At 46.1% G+C, this 14,733-nt stretch overlaps 1 protein-coding gene across 2 annotated transcripts in view; it reads right to left on the reverse strand.

Annotated features, from left to right (window-relative positions):
• Positions 1–14,511, reverse strand: part of LOC127574678 (anion exchange protein 2-like) — a 202,320-nt gene extending 187,809 nt beyond the window's left edge. The window contains exons 1-2 of one of the 2 annotated variants that reach the window (XM_052023922.1): positions 14,411–14,511; positions 4,001–4,149 (exon numbers count right to left, since the gene is read on the reverse strand). The gene's annotated coding sequence lies outside the window, so the exon portion shown is untranslated. Of the gene's footprint in view, positions 1–4,000; positions 4,150–8,094; positions 8,200–14,410 lie in introns of those variants that run through there. The other variant, XM_052023920.1, reaches the window with a different exon arrangement.
• Positions 14,512–14,733: the final 222 nt, after the last annotated feature.

Below are 14,733 nucleotides of genomic sequence, written 5' to 3' on the forward strand. Positions count from 1 at the left end.
CAACTAGCCCCAACAATTGGGAGTGTTTGAGGAAAGAACAATGGATGACCAAAAGATTGTTAGAGGGACAACATAGAATGAGAAACATTTAAAGATAACTAGACAAATAGTGAGTTGAAGGAAGAGAGCCATGATGTCCTGAAACATATCGACATTATAAAAGAGGAGGTGTTGGCAGTCTAAAGGAGCACATAAAGGAGAATAAACACCCGGTTACTGACCAAGTGGGATGTTGTGGGAAGCAAGGGAAGAAATTGCTGGGACCCTGGTAGAGTTATTTGTATCATTGTTCGCCAAAGGTGAGGTACCAAAAGAATGGAAGGTGGCTAATGCTGTCTATTTAAGAAGGGCTGCAAGGACAAGTGCCGCGAGGTAATGATGCAGCTCTATAAAACTCCGGTTAGACCACACTTAGAGTACTGTGTCCAGTTCTGGTCGCCTCATTATAGGAAGGATGTGGAAGTGTTGGAAAGGGTGCAGAGGAGATTTTCCAGGATGCTGCCTGGTTTAGAGAGCATGCATTATGAGGAGAGACTAAGGGAGCTAGGGATTTACTCTTTGGAGAGGAGGAGGATGAGGGGAGACATGATAGAGGTGAGACATGATAGGGGTGTACAAAATTAAGAGCAATAGATAGAGTGGACAGCCAGTGCCTCTTTCCCAGGGCACTAATGCTCAATACAAGAGGGCATGGCTTTAAAGTAATGCGTGGGAAGTTCAAAGGAGATATCAGAGGGAGGTTTTTTTCACCCAGAGGGTGGTTGGGGCATGGAATGCACTGCCTGGGGCGGCGGTGGAGGCTGATATGTTGGCTCAAATTCAAGAGATAAGCATATGGAGGAATTTAAAATAGAGGGATCTGTGGGAGGAAGGGGTTGGATAGTCTTAGGCGAGGTTTAAAGGTCGGCACAACATTGTGGGCCGAAGGGCCTGTATTGTGCTGTACTGTTCTATGTTCTATACACAATGAATGGCAGGGCCCTGGGGAGTGTTATCGAATGAGAACTTGGGGCACAAGTACATAGAATGAGAAAGGTTTAGAGGGTTATGGGATAACGTGGGCAAATGGGACCAGCTCAGTTCAGAAAAATGAGAAGTGATCCCACTGAAATTCTGACAGGTATTGAGAAGCCAGATGTGGAGTTGATGATCCTCTAGCTGGGAGGTATCTAAAACTGGTCTCGATCTACGAGGGGTGTGGAGGATCAGTCACAGAGTAAACTCAACAAAAGAATCAACTGAATTCTGGATACTAAGGGGTATGGGGTTAGTGCAGGAAAGCAGCCATGATCTTACTCAATGGGAAAGCAGAGGCTTCAAACAAATGTCTGTCTTCAATGCAATAAATCCAGCAGAAATGGGTGGGAACCCAGCATATCACAACAGGAAGGAACGTAAAGTCATGAATACTAATTAACACAGAGCACACTGGAAATTGATGGGACCAAAAGTTGACAAACCTCTCGAACACAATGATCTGGAGCAGCACAGTGCTACAGCTAATAGAACTGTTGCCTCACAGCTCCAGTGACCCAGATTCAAACCCGACCTCCGGTGCTGTCTGTGTGGAGTTTACATGAACTCCCTGTGACTTTGTGGGTTCCCCCAGGTGCTCTAATTTCCTCCTGCATCCCAAAGACATGCAGGTCGGTCAGTTAACTGGCCACTGTAATTGCCCATAGTGAAGAGAATAGGTCAAAGGGGAAATTAGTGGGGGATGGGACTGCCAGCATTGACTCAATGGGCCAAACTGGCCTCCCTCAATACCATTCTGATGTATGGAATGCCCATCTCAGCAGAGGGAGGAAGTGCATTGGTAACTGCTGTTCAAGAACAGAATGAAAGGGAAGAGAAGCAAAGACCAGTGAGCTTGATATCTGTTAAGACAATTGCTGAGTTCATTACTGAAGAAGCTGTAACAGAAGATGACCGTATAATTAGTAGAGTCAACATAGTTCCACACATCAGGTTTTATAAATTTGTTTTTTTTTCTGCTTGTAACCAACAGGGTAGATAGGAAATATAATCAGATGTAGTACATCAGTATGTTCAAGGCAACCGATAACATACCTCACTGAATGCTCTTGAGTAATATAAAGGCTCACTGGGTTCAGAATAATGCACCAGCATGGATACAACATTGATTAAAGGACAAGAAACACTTGTAGTAAACAAATATTTTTCAGGGAAAGAGCCTGATACCAGGGGGGTGCCGCGGGGATTAATGCAGACCCAAGGCCAAAGATAACCTATGTCAATAATCGGTGTAAAGAGTTCTTGAAATGCAGAAAGGCACAACATGCAACCAGAGGCAAATGTTTTATGAGTCCTTGTTAAAGGGAGGTTGGAATACAAGAGCAAAGAATTCTTAAACAAAAGCAGAAATTGCTGGGAATTCTCAAAAGATCAGGCAGCATCTATGGAGACAGAAAGAGCTAATGTTTCAGGTCCACAACATTTCACCAGAACTGACCTGAACATTGACTCCGTTTCTCCCTCCACAGATGCTGCCTGACCCGGTGAGTATTCCCAGCAGTTTCTGTTCCTGATTTCCAGCATAAGCAGTTTTTGGTTTCAAGCAAAGAAATCTTGCTGCTGGAGCAAATCAGGATTTCCCAGGAGAACAGATTGAAGATGTTTGACCTCAACCCACTGAACTTCGAAGAATGAGTGGCGATTCCACCAAGGCAGTAAAGATCAGCAAGAACACTGCTGAGAGCTCGTCTCCTCTGGGCAAAGTCTGAAGTGTGGGTACAGTCTCAGAGTAAACTCCAGACAGCATAACAACTCGATTTCTTGGTGACTATCTGTAATCCGTGTGAGAGTTCTTGTTCCAACTATAGATAGGGCCAGAAGACCTACTACAACAGGTGCATGTCGTTTATGCCACTCTAGCTGCACTGCAAGTGTGTATGCATCATACATATATGTCAAATATTTACACACAACATCACTTAACATTGACGGCACCAGTTTTGGTCTTCCCCACGTGTCAACTCTCTAAACCTTTTCGTAATTTTAAAAACCTCCGTCCGTTTATCCGTGGGCCTTCTCATTCAAGAGAACAGATTCCAAGTACTTTCCTGGTTTCCTGATACTCCTAATTCTGCAGTGTTGGCCATATCCTAGAAAATGTTTTTAGACATTTCCAATACCTATTTAACCTTTCTGTAATACGATGACCAGAACTGCGCAATGATCTAACCAAATTTGGCGTAAATTTTCTGCGATTCGATTCTGTCTTTCTGAGGACAAACACAAGTGCATGGGTTTGCTTTTGTTTTGAGAATTTATTAACCAATGTTGTAACCTTCAGCAATTTTTGTACCTGTACTCCAGACCTCCATATACCCAGATTTAGACATTATTCAACGTTTTGGTGTCCTCCTCATTTTTCTGGTCAAAACGTGTCACCTCTCAGCTATCGGTAACAAAATTAGTTTGCTAATTCCACACACATTCTGTGAGCTTTACCTTTGTAATGCCTACACTTTATTCCATCCCTCTTCAGGCATACAGTCATAAAACTTGGAATTGTATTTCCTTTTACCAAATTTAAATCAAACCTGAGGATATGAGCAACACTGGTCCAAGCACTTGTCCACGTGGAATACTCCCTCCCACCATTTGACAATCCAATGAACTACCCATAACTCTGTTTTGCAGCCAGTTTTCTGTCCCTGCTCTCAAATTCTGGTAGAGCTCCACCTTCTGTAATAAAAACAGAAGATAATAGAAATACAAGTCACATCAGGCTGGAGAAAGGCCGGCCACAGTGCATCTAACAACCTGAGCCAGCACTTTCTTTATTGCAGATTTAACCCCTTGCAGTTTTAGTTTTTCCTTTGGAGCAGAACCCTGCCAGAGTTCTCTCCTATTGGCTCAGCACATCACAGGCAGAGAGCACCTCACCCAACAAAGGCAAAGACAGAACATGAAAGGTACAGCACCCTTCAACAACAAGTGAACTTCAACAGCACAAGCATTTGGCACAGCTCACCTCTAATTCATGAATTGGCTTGGAGTCCTGCGCTGACACAAACCGTGCTTCTGATTTCCTGCAAAGTGACGCAAACATACATCCCACGTGTCAACAGAGAAATGGCGAGCTTGATGAATTAGTGACTCCGTGATTTAATGCGACTCTACCTGGAAACATAGCAGTCAAAATCACAATTAATAAAAATGCCTCAGCAACAAGCACTAACATCAACATCATGCGGTGCGATGCATTCAATAGAATGGTACCAAGGCTTAAATAATCATATCATGATAATGGATTTTTTTTTGTTATTAATAGGGTTTGGGTGTTGCTGGCAAGGCCAGTTACAGGGTACCCCTGATTGCCTTTGATCTGATCATTTCAGAAGACAACCATGTCATTTCAGAACCATTTCAGAAGACAACAGTCAACCATGTCGGTGAGTTTGGAGTTACAAACACTGACAGAAAGTCAGAAACAAGAATATAGACAGAAAATGCCTGAGATACTCACATGATCAGGCAGTATCTGTGAAAGTAGAAATGAAAGGTTTTAATGAGCCTGAAATGTTAACTTTGTTTCCCTCTCTCCACAGACTTCCTGACCCAATGTGTATTCCCCAGGGTAGAAATGTTAATCACCAGCGGACATGCTTTTGGGTGGGGGGGGGGGGGGTCGTGTAGTTTAAAGGCGACATCAGGGGCAAGCTTTTTTTGCGCAGAGAGTGGTGGGTGCCTGGAATGGGTCACCAGGGGTAGTAGTGAAAGCAGGCAGTTTGGTGGAGTTTAAGAGGCTTTTAGATAGACTCATGAATATGAAGGGAATGGAGGGATGTGGATGATACACAGAAGGACATTTAATATAAATTGGCATTAAGTTCGGTTCTACATTGTGGGCCGAATGGCCTATCCAGTGCTGTACTGTTCTATGTTCTATTTCCAGCACTTTGGTTTTATTTCAGATTTCCCCAAGTGCAGATTTTTGCTTTTCAATTACCAGGTATTCTGAGCTATTCCTCACTTCCTGACTTGCTGAGTTTTCCGCCAGCTACAAGGATCGAGTTAGGGGGGCATTAGAGTACAGTCGACAGTTGCTTCAATGAGTGCAGCCCCAACAAATGAGGAGGTTCAATACCGTTCAACTGCATAATCGATGAATTCAACATCTGCCACTGAAGTCATATAATATACACACTATGGCAATTCACCAGGGTAACCCAGGCAGCACTGATAATCCCTGCAACATCTGCCATCCAGGACAAGCAGTGTCATAGGATCAGCTCAAGATCCCATCCCCAGTCAGGATGTGTGTGGCTGTTCCTTCCACAGAGAACACCTCCATCACCTGGACAGCAGTAACTATAAGGTGGTGGTTCACCTCCTGTTTAATTAAAAAAAACAGCAGAAGGATGATAGCAAAATCTCCAATATCATTCCACGAACAACAGACCTCCTAAAATTACCATTTACCAGACTGATCGCATTTCCCTCAGCTCAGTTTTTAAATTTAACTTGCCAACATGGACTCAATGGGCTGAATGGATTTTTTTCTGCGCCATTATCATTCTGATTCTAATTTTCCAAACCCTTAATTATCTCCCATCCTGCAAGATCAACCTCATACATAAATCACAAGAAGTTAATAAGCAGGTACAGCAGGTAATTAGCAAAGCAAACAGTTTGCCAACCTCTGCTGGAGGGAGGCTGGAGCAGTGAAGGAAGCAAACTTGCTGCAACAGGCTTCAGTGAAGTCAGACCTGGAGTCTTTGAGAGATGAGGTAATGCAGTGTGGATGTACTCGACTGACTTCCAGGACGAGAGACCCTCCAGCCAAGAAAGATTGAGCAGATTTTATCTCATATTCTGTAAAGTTTAGAAGCGTGAGGTGTGATCTCACCACAACAAATATGTCTCTGAAGTTGCTGGAGAGGTTGATTTCCTTGGCCAGAGTGCTTAGGACTGAGGTCAGGAGGAACTTCTTTCCTTAGGCAGTGGGAATGGCTGAAGTCCCCACTCCTGAGGCCGGGGAATGAGATCGATACATTTTTGAAATCAAGGAACGTGGGGATCGGACAGGAAAGTGGAACGGTCCCAGATCAGCCGTGATCTCATTAATTAGGGAGCAGGCTCGAGAGGTTGTCCAGTCTCCTCCTGCTGCCAGGTGTCTTCTCGAATAGCTTTGAAGGTTGAATCACCCACGCAGAGGAATCCTAAGGTAGACAGCTGAAGGCACAGCAAAGGGAGGAAGGCTTTCCACGTGATCCTTCCCACAAGTAGGACAGCTGGCCACCAGATACCAGGCCACCAAATCCTACCACATGCAGCCCTCACTCCTCTCTGTGCTGAGTTACCTGGTCCCAGACTGGACAGACATTTGGGGCTTGAGGAGGAAGTACAATCTCAGGTGGTGTTCCTGCTCACAACCCCCTCCATCACATGTGCCTGCATGCCCATCAGCTGGGGCTGGACTGAGCTGTGACGACTGACTCCCTTCAGGCAGTGCCCACGGAACCATACCTTAGCGAGGCTCAGTAACTTGTAATTCTACTTTATTTCAGTATGACATAGGAGACTACCATTTGGCCCAGATAAACCCTATCAATCCCATTCATTTCCCCATAACCTACTCTCTCTCACGTGCCCATCAATGTCCCTACTCCCTCTGTTCTCTCACCTCCCATCTACACTTGGTTAAGTTACATTAGCAGTTTACTTCCCAACTAACTCTTCATCATCTAACGTAAAAAAATAGACAAGGTGCTGGAAATACTCAGGTCAGAAAATCAGCAAAGACGATTTATGAGGATGTTGCCGGGACTCGAGGGCCTGAGTTGTAACAAGGGGTTGGGCAGGCTAGGACTCGGAACGTAGGAGATTGAGGGGTCACCTTATCGAGGTGTATAAAATCATGAGGGGATAGAAAGGGTGAATGCACATCATCTTTTCCCCAGGGAAAGGGAATCAAAAGTTATAGAGAATAGGTTTGTGAGAGGGGAAAGATCTAAAAGGGACCTGGGGGGGGGGGGGGGGGGGGGGGGGGGGGGGGGGGGGGGGGTAACTTCTTCACACAGAGGTAAATTGGTTTATTATTGTCACATGTACCGAGGTTCAGTGAAAAACTTGTCTTGCATACCATTCATACAGATCATTTCATTACAATAGGGCATTGAGGTAGTACAAGGTAAAACAATAACAGAATGCAGAATAAAGTGCTACAGTTACAGAGAAAGTGCAGTGCAGGCAGACAATAAATTGCAAGGTCATAACGAGGTAGATTATGAGGTCTAGAGTTCATCTCATTGTACTAGGCTGGGAGGTATATGGAACGAGCTGCCCGAGGAAGTGGGTGAGACAGGTACATTAACAACATTTGAAAGACACTTGGACAGGTACGTGGATAGGAAAGGTTTAGAGGAATATGGGCCAAACGTAGGCAAATGCGGCTTAGATGGACATCTTGGTCGGCATGAACAAGTTGGGCTGAAGGGCCTGCTTCTAGGCCGTATTACTCTATTACTTTCATCATTTCTGATGAATAGTTATCAACCAAAATGTTGACTGATTCTCCCTCCACAGATGCTGCCTGACCTGCTGAGTATTTCCAGCATTTTCTGTTTTAATTCAGATGTCCAGCATCTGCAGCACTGTTTGGAACTCTCCTTATCTTCTGTGCTCATGGGTTCTCGAGGAGAAGCTTCTCCCTGCTCTCCCTGTCCCGACCAAGTTCACTGAACTGATTATTTATTTACAGAGAGGGTCAGAGTGCAGCAGCACCTCAAAGACGGGGTCATCCGTGCGGAAAAAGGCTTGAGCAATGAGAATGACAACAAGCTGAATTTCCCAAAACAAGATGGGAACAGGCAATAATATTTTAAAATATACAGGATGGGAGGTTGTCAAACAGCTTTGCATAAATAACTTGTACAATTCTGGACGGATTAGAGCCCTATAAACACTGCTGTCTGCCTAACCTTCTGGCCGATGCTGAGAAGCAGAGTGGCCCTGATTTCTCACAGCAGGTCACAGCACAGGGTAAGGACAGACTGCACAGACAGGCAACTACAGCAGGAAGGAGACAAAGTGTAGCAGTGGAGTTGGTCCAACTTTACTAACCTCTGCCTGTGCTCACAATTCTTCTCATTTGTTCTTCGAATGAATGTGACGCACCATTTAATGCTAATTCCCAGTTACTACGGCAACTCTGAGACTCAAACAGAGGCTGGAGGACTGGAGAGACACACAAGCCCAAAGGACACCTGTGACACTGCCAGGATTTTACAACAATCCTGCAGCTTTCTTAGTGCCAGCCCACAGAGATCTGAAATCATCTCTGGGACTGCGGCCCTATCACAGTTTACCACATTCAAAGTCCTATCTGATGACAAGACAATTTAGAGAGGAATGTGAGGAGGAATTTTTCATCCAGAGGAAGGCTAGAATCTGGAACACACTGCCCGGGGGGGGGGGGGGGGGGGGGGGGGGGGGGGGCAGAGGCAGAGGCAGGGACTCTCACAACACTTAAGCAGCATCTGGATGAGTTACCAAGGGAAAGCAGGATGTGGTCCAAGTGCGGGTAAATGGGATTTGTAAAGATGGGTAATTGATAGTTGAGAAACAAAGGACTGCAGATGCTGGAACTGATAGTTGACATGGACATGATGGGCCAAATGGCCCATTTCTGTGCTGTATGACTCTATGATGTTGGCCCTCATGAGCTGCCCCAACCAGAGGCAAAAACTGACATGACCATCCTATTGATCTGATTACCTCTTCAATCTCCCAAGCTTGTGGCTCTTCCAACCCTTGAACCCTCTAAGCCCCAGTGTCACATTGCCCACTTTACTGAGTGTCTGAGTCAGAACTGGAATTACACTAAATGGGTCTGTAATTCTGGAGGAGGTAACAGACACATGAAAGTGGTGTCACAGGTAGACAAAGTGGTGAAGAAGGTGTTTGGCATGCTGGCCTTCATGAGTCAGGGCACTGAGCATAGGAGACAAAGGGTAATCCTATAGAGGTGTGTAAAATCATGAGGGGTATAGCTAGGGTAAATGCCCAAAGTCTTTTCCCCAGGGATAGGGGATCAAAAACTAGAGGGCATAGGTTTAAGGTGAGAGGAGAAAGATTTAAAAGGGACCTGAGGGACAACTCCTTCAGGCAGAGGGTGGTGGGTATATGGAATGAACTGCCAGAGGAAGTGGGTGAGGCAGGTACAAAAACAACATTTAAAGGAGAGTTGGACTGGTACATGGATAGATAGGAAAGGTTTAGAAAAACATGTGGGCAAATGGGACTAGCTCAGATGGGCATCTAGGTCGGCATGGACGAATTGGACCCAAGGACCTGTTTCCGTGCTGTATGACTCCTGGACTCTAATGACATGAGGCTCTGGAGAGATTTAGACAAAGTAGGATTTAATTTCCAGCCCTAAAGGCCCATGTGGTGGTTCAGAACAATCGATGGAGGGTCTGGAGTCACACCTTGGATACAAAACACACTGCAGTTATTCACCCGAGCTACCCCAGAGCACCTGCCAACCCACAAGGGCAGCAGGAGAAGACCACCCCACAGGCTTCCCTGTAAGTCACCCACCACAACCTACACCTTCATCGTCAGTTCTGGAATTCCTGTCCCAACAGCACTGCTGAAGCACCTTTGTCAGGAGGTCTGTCTGGTGTAAGACCACCACCTCCACCGACCCAAGGATGATTAGGGCTGCCAGGCAAAGGCTGGCCTTGCCAGAAATCCCACATAGGGCAGAATGAGTAACAAAAGTGGCCATGGCAGAACACACCACATCCAGAAGTCAGGGAACGTTGATGAGCACATTGGTGCCCACGGAATCTGACCAAAGCAGAGGTCAATCCAAGGTAAAAAAAAAATCTGTCCACAAGACCCAAGGGGCAGTAAGCTGGGTTAGCCATGGGGCACAAGGACTCTCCATTAATAGCACACTCACATCTGACCAAGGCTACCTCAGCGGATGGAAACCTCTGGAGAAATTACTAGTTTGATGCAGGAAAAAGTTATTTTAAACCATGCCAATAGCTGACTAATCAGTGATCAGCACGACCACAAAGAACACAGCAGGAAATGAGGGCTCAGAGTGGCTCACTCATTGCCCAACCTCGGCCAGGAGAGTCACTATCCTCTGACCGCAGTGAGGAACTGTCACCCACCAACCCTACCAACAGGAAACTCCCTACAGCCCGTCCTGCTCATGTTACTGATGGCCCTTCGCTCCATCCACACCCGCCTGTCCTGAGTGGAGACACAAGAGAATGCAGATGCTGGAGTGCCTCCTATCAATCAGCTGACCCACATCAGAAGCAAGACACAGCACCCAGCAACAGTGCTTCATAGAGAACGTTGAATACCAATCTAAGATTAACTTATGGGGGTGGAGGAGGGGTGGGGTGTGGGGTCGGGCCAGATGGAAATCTAAGAGTTTATTTCGTAAATCTCAGCAGTCACTCAGCATTAGCACCCTCATTCGTCTGAAGGTCATGGGTCCAAATCCCACCCAGGGAAGGTTAAATAGAGGCCGATTGGGGATGCTCAAAATTATAAGACTTGGGGAAATGGTTTCAAGTTGGGGGTGGTGGGGGGGAGGGGGTGGAGATGAGGCATCACTCTTCACCTGGTGAGCTGACAGAGCACCAGAAGCAGTTTCAACATTGACTTTTGAAAGAACTGACAAATACAGAAGGCCGGACCATGAGGAAGGAGCAGGGAGGGGGTGGGTTCTACTCAAACTTCAAGAGCAGTCAAGCAAACAATGGGTGGAATGGCCTCGTTCTGTGCTATATTATTTTACGAGACACCGAACTGCTCTAGCCAAGATCACACAGAGATTCCCAATGAATCCTTATCCCAGAAATAGGGGAATAAAACAATGGTGTTACCTGGGTCATCTCTCAACATATCATTTTAACATCCTGGGAAATTCCAGTGCAGCATACTCTAACAGGAAGGAGTGGGACAGAACAAATCACCAATCAGACAGGAGACTATAAAAGTCAGGAAGTTGGGTTGCAGCTGTATGAAACTTTGGTTAGGCCACATTTGGAGTATTGTCTCAGGCAGGAGAATGGGTTGAGAGGGAAAAATAAATCAGCCATGATTGAATGGCGGAGCAGACTCGATGGGCCGAATGGCCTAATTCTGCTCCTATGTCTTATGGTGGGCAGTTCTGGTCACCCCATTATAGGAAGAATGTGGAGGCTTTGGAGAGGGTGCAGAAGAGGTTCATCAGGATGTTACCTGGATTAGGAGAGGTTGGACAAACGTGGGTTGTTTTCTGCAGTGCACTGGAGGCCGAGGGGAGACCGATAGATGTTTATAAAGTTATGAGAGGTAGATGGAGCATGCATTCAGGGAAGGCAGGTCCTGTTTTACAAACTTACTGGAGTTCTTTGAGGATATAATGAGCGGAGTGGATAGAGGGGAACAGATGGATGTTGTAATCTTGGATTTCCAGAAGGCATTCAATAAGGTGCCACATAAAAGACATCCATAAGATAAGGATGCATGGAGTTGGGGCTAACATATCAGCATGGATACAGCATTGGTTCACCAATAGAAGGCAGAGAGTTGGGATAAATGGGTGTTTCTCTGGCTGACAATCAGTAGTGAGTGGGGTGCCACAGGGGTCGGTGCTGGACCCGCAACTGTTCACGATATACATTAACGATCTGGAAGAGGGGACCGAGTGTAACGTGTCTAAGTTTGCTGATGACACTAAATTGAGTGGAAAAGCAAATTGTGCAGAGGATGTGGAGAGTCTGCAGAGAGATATAGATAGGTTAAGTGAGTGGGCAAGGGTCTGGCAGATGGAGTACAATGTTGGTAAATGTGAGGTCATCCACTTTGGGAGGAAAAATATAAAATCAGATTATTATTTAAATGGTGAAAGATTGCAGCATGTTGTTGTGCAGAGGGACTTGGGAGTGCTTGTGCATGAATCGCAAAAGGTTGGTTTGCAGGTGCAACAGGTTATCAAGAAGGCAAATGGAATGTTGCCCTTCATTGCTGGAGGGATTGAATTTATGAACAGGAAGGTTATGCTGCAACTGTACAGGGTACTGGTGAGGCCGCACCTGGAGCACTGCGTGCAGTTCTGGTCTCCTTACTTGAGGAAGGATATACTGACTTTGGAGATGATGCAGAAGGGGCTCACCAGGTTGATTCCGGAGATGAAGGGGTTAGTCCATGAGGAGAGATTGAGTCGCCTGGGACTATACTCGCCGGAATTCAGAAGAATGAGGAGGGATCTTATAGAAACATATCTATCCCTTTCATAATTTTATAAGATAGAGGCAGAAAGGTTGCTTCCACTGGTAGGTGAGACTAGAACTAGGGGACATAGCCTCAAGATTCGGGGAATAGATTTAGGACAGAGATGAGGAGAAACTGGTTTTCCCAGAGAGCAGTGAATCTGTGGAATTCTCTGCCCAGGGAAGCAGTAGAGGCTACCTCATTAAATATATTTAAGACACCGTTAGATAGATTTTTGCATAGTAGGGTATTAAGGGTTATGGGGAAAAGGCAGGTAGGTGGATTTGAGTCCACGGCCAGATCAGCCATGATCTTATTGAATGGCGGAGCAGGCTCGACGGGCCAGATGGCCGACTCCTGCTCCTATTGCTTATGTTCTTATAGTCCAAGTGTTTTTCCCAGGGTGGAAAAGTCAAATACTAGAGGGCACAGCTTTAAGGTGAGAGGAGGAGAGTTTAAAGGAGATATACACGGAAAGTTTTTTTTAAAACACAGGGAGTGATAGGTACCCGGAACGGGCTGTCAGGGGAGGTGGCAGAAGGTGATACAACAGCAATGTTTAAGAAGCATTTAGACAGGCACATGAACAGGCAGGGAATGGAGGGGTATAGCATCATGGTCAGCACAGATATGGTGGGCAGAAGGGCCTGTTCCTATGCTGTACTGTTCCAAACTGCAGTTGTTGTATTATCATTGAGTGCCACACTCCCTTTGTGAATGACAGACTCATCCCCAGCACAACCAGTCTGTAACCTCCACCAAAGGGCCCCTGCTTTGAAAACTAGTCATTGTTGAATTATTCTGTGTAAACCAGTCTGTAAGATTATCCCCTGGATCACAGAAGGCTGTGATATAATAAATGCGTTCAAATGTTAAAAGGATTCAATGGGAGAGAGTTTAAAAAAAGTTTCCTGCAATGGGGAATCTCAGAACGAAGACGTGTCATTCTGGACAAGGATGTGAGGGAATGGAGTGGAGGGTGACAGAACCGCTGTGACAGACTGCAAATCCCATCTACGGGGACCACCTCATGTTCATGTACAGTGGAGAGCATCTTAGTGAGCAGGGGAGGAGAGAAAGGGCAGTGGAGAGGAGGGGGGGTGGGATTGAGGTTCCAGGTGGGGGTAGGAAGGTACATTTCCTTACTAAGGCAGCTTTACATATGGGATTCTGGGAATGGATCACTCTCGCACCCAGCCAGAGGTCAGGAGAACCAACATGTTGATCAGGGAAGGATGGGCTAGGAGGTTTTGTATCCTTCTTGGTAGTTTTGAATTGATGTCCCTCTGTATAATCCTGTCATACTGAATAATCCTGAATAATTCTGACAGATAAAGACTCAGTGGTGGTTACGTTCCACCACATGGAAGAGATGGAATCATGGTCTTCTGGATTTCCCATCACCATTCCCAGCTCATTCCATGTGATAAAGTCTCAAATCTCCATGGGTGGCTCACCATAGCAAGTCAGCATTACACTTTACCACGGTGCACTAGGGGTTTCTACCAGGAGCTCAAAGGATGCAACTAATAATGGTGAAATGTCCCACACAAGGGAGTAAACCTAAACTGAACACAACGGGGGAAAGAAGAGTTGACTGAAAGAGTGGACACAGAGATTCAAGGTAGCAGGGAAAGCTGAGCAGGGATTGACTCAGAGGACCACGGAGCAGACGGTTGAAACTTGCTATTTAATGATAAAGATTGTCTGGATTCAACATACAGGTAGCATCATCCCCTAGGTAACTCAGCTGTCCAGATCCTAAACTCTGGAATTCCCTCCCTAAAGCCCTGCACCACTTCCTCCTCCCAGATCACCTCATTGTAGAATGTTACACAAGGCCACATGCTGCCTCAGTCAGGTCAGCAACCACCCAGGGCGCCACAGTGCTTCCTGAACTGATACAACGAGGCCCAATGCAAGTGTGAGGAACAGCAGCTCACCTTCCCTCTGCCTTCCCGACGCAATATTGAATTCTACTTCAGGTAACTTGATTTTTTGGTCTGTATCACTTGTCCGTCTGTGACATTGGCCCAGCTTGTTTGTTCTTTCCCCGCACTGGGTGGAGGACATACCCAGCCTGACCTGTGCAGGTGAAGGTTCTCAACCCGAAACGTCAACTGTCCATTTCCCTCCATAGATGCTGCCTGACCTGCTGAGTTCCTCCAGCATCTTGTCTGTTGCTCCAGATTCCAGCATCTGCAGTCTCTCTTCTCTTGCTGCATGTCTCAAGGACCAGTGGTGCCAGTCTGATGAAACCAGATTCACTTCAGAGTAGGGTCACCAATGCCCACTCCCCGGTAACCACACCCAAGGAGATTTCAGTTTTAAGCACGGAACTACTGCCACCATTAGCCACAAAACCCAGGCCATCAAACACCTTGCTTGCAACCACATATCATGCTTTTACAGTTGAGCAGGTTGGGCCTATAACCACAGCAGTTTGGAAGAATGAGGTGATAATTCTGATGTAAA

The sequence above is a fragment of the Pristis pectinata genome, chromosome 9 (genome assembly GCF_009764475.1).
Source record: "Pristis pectinata isolate sPriPec2 chromosome 9, sPriPec2.1.pri, whole genome shotgun sequence".
Taxonomy (NCBI): Eukaryota; Metazoa; Chordata; class Chondrichthyes; order Rhinopristiformes; family Pristidae; genus Pristis; species Pristis pectinata.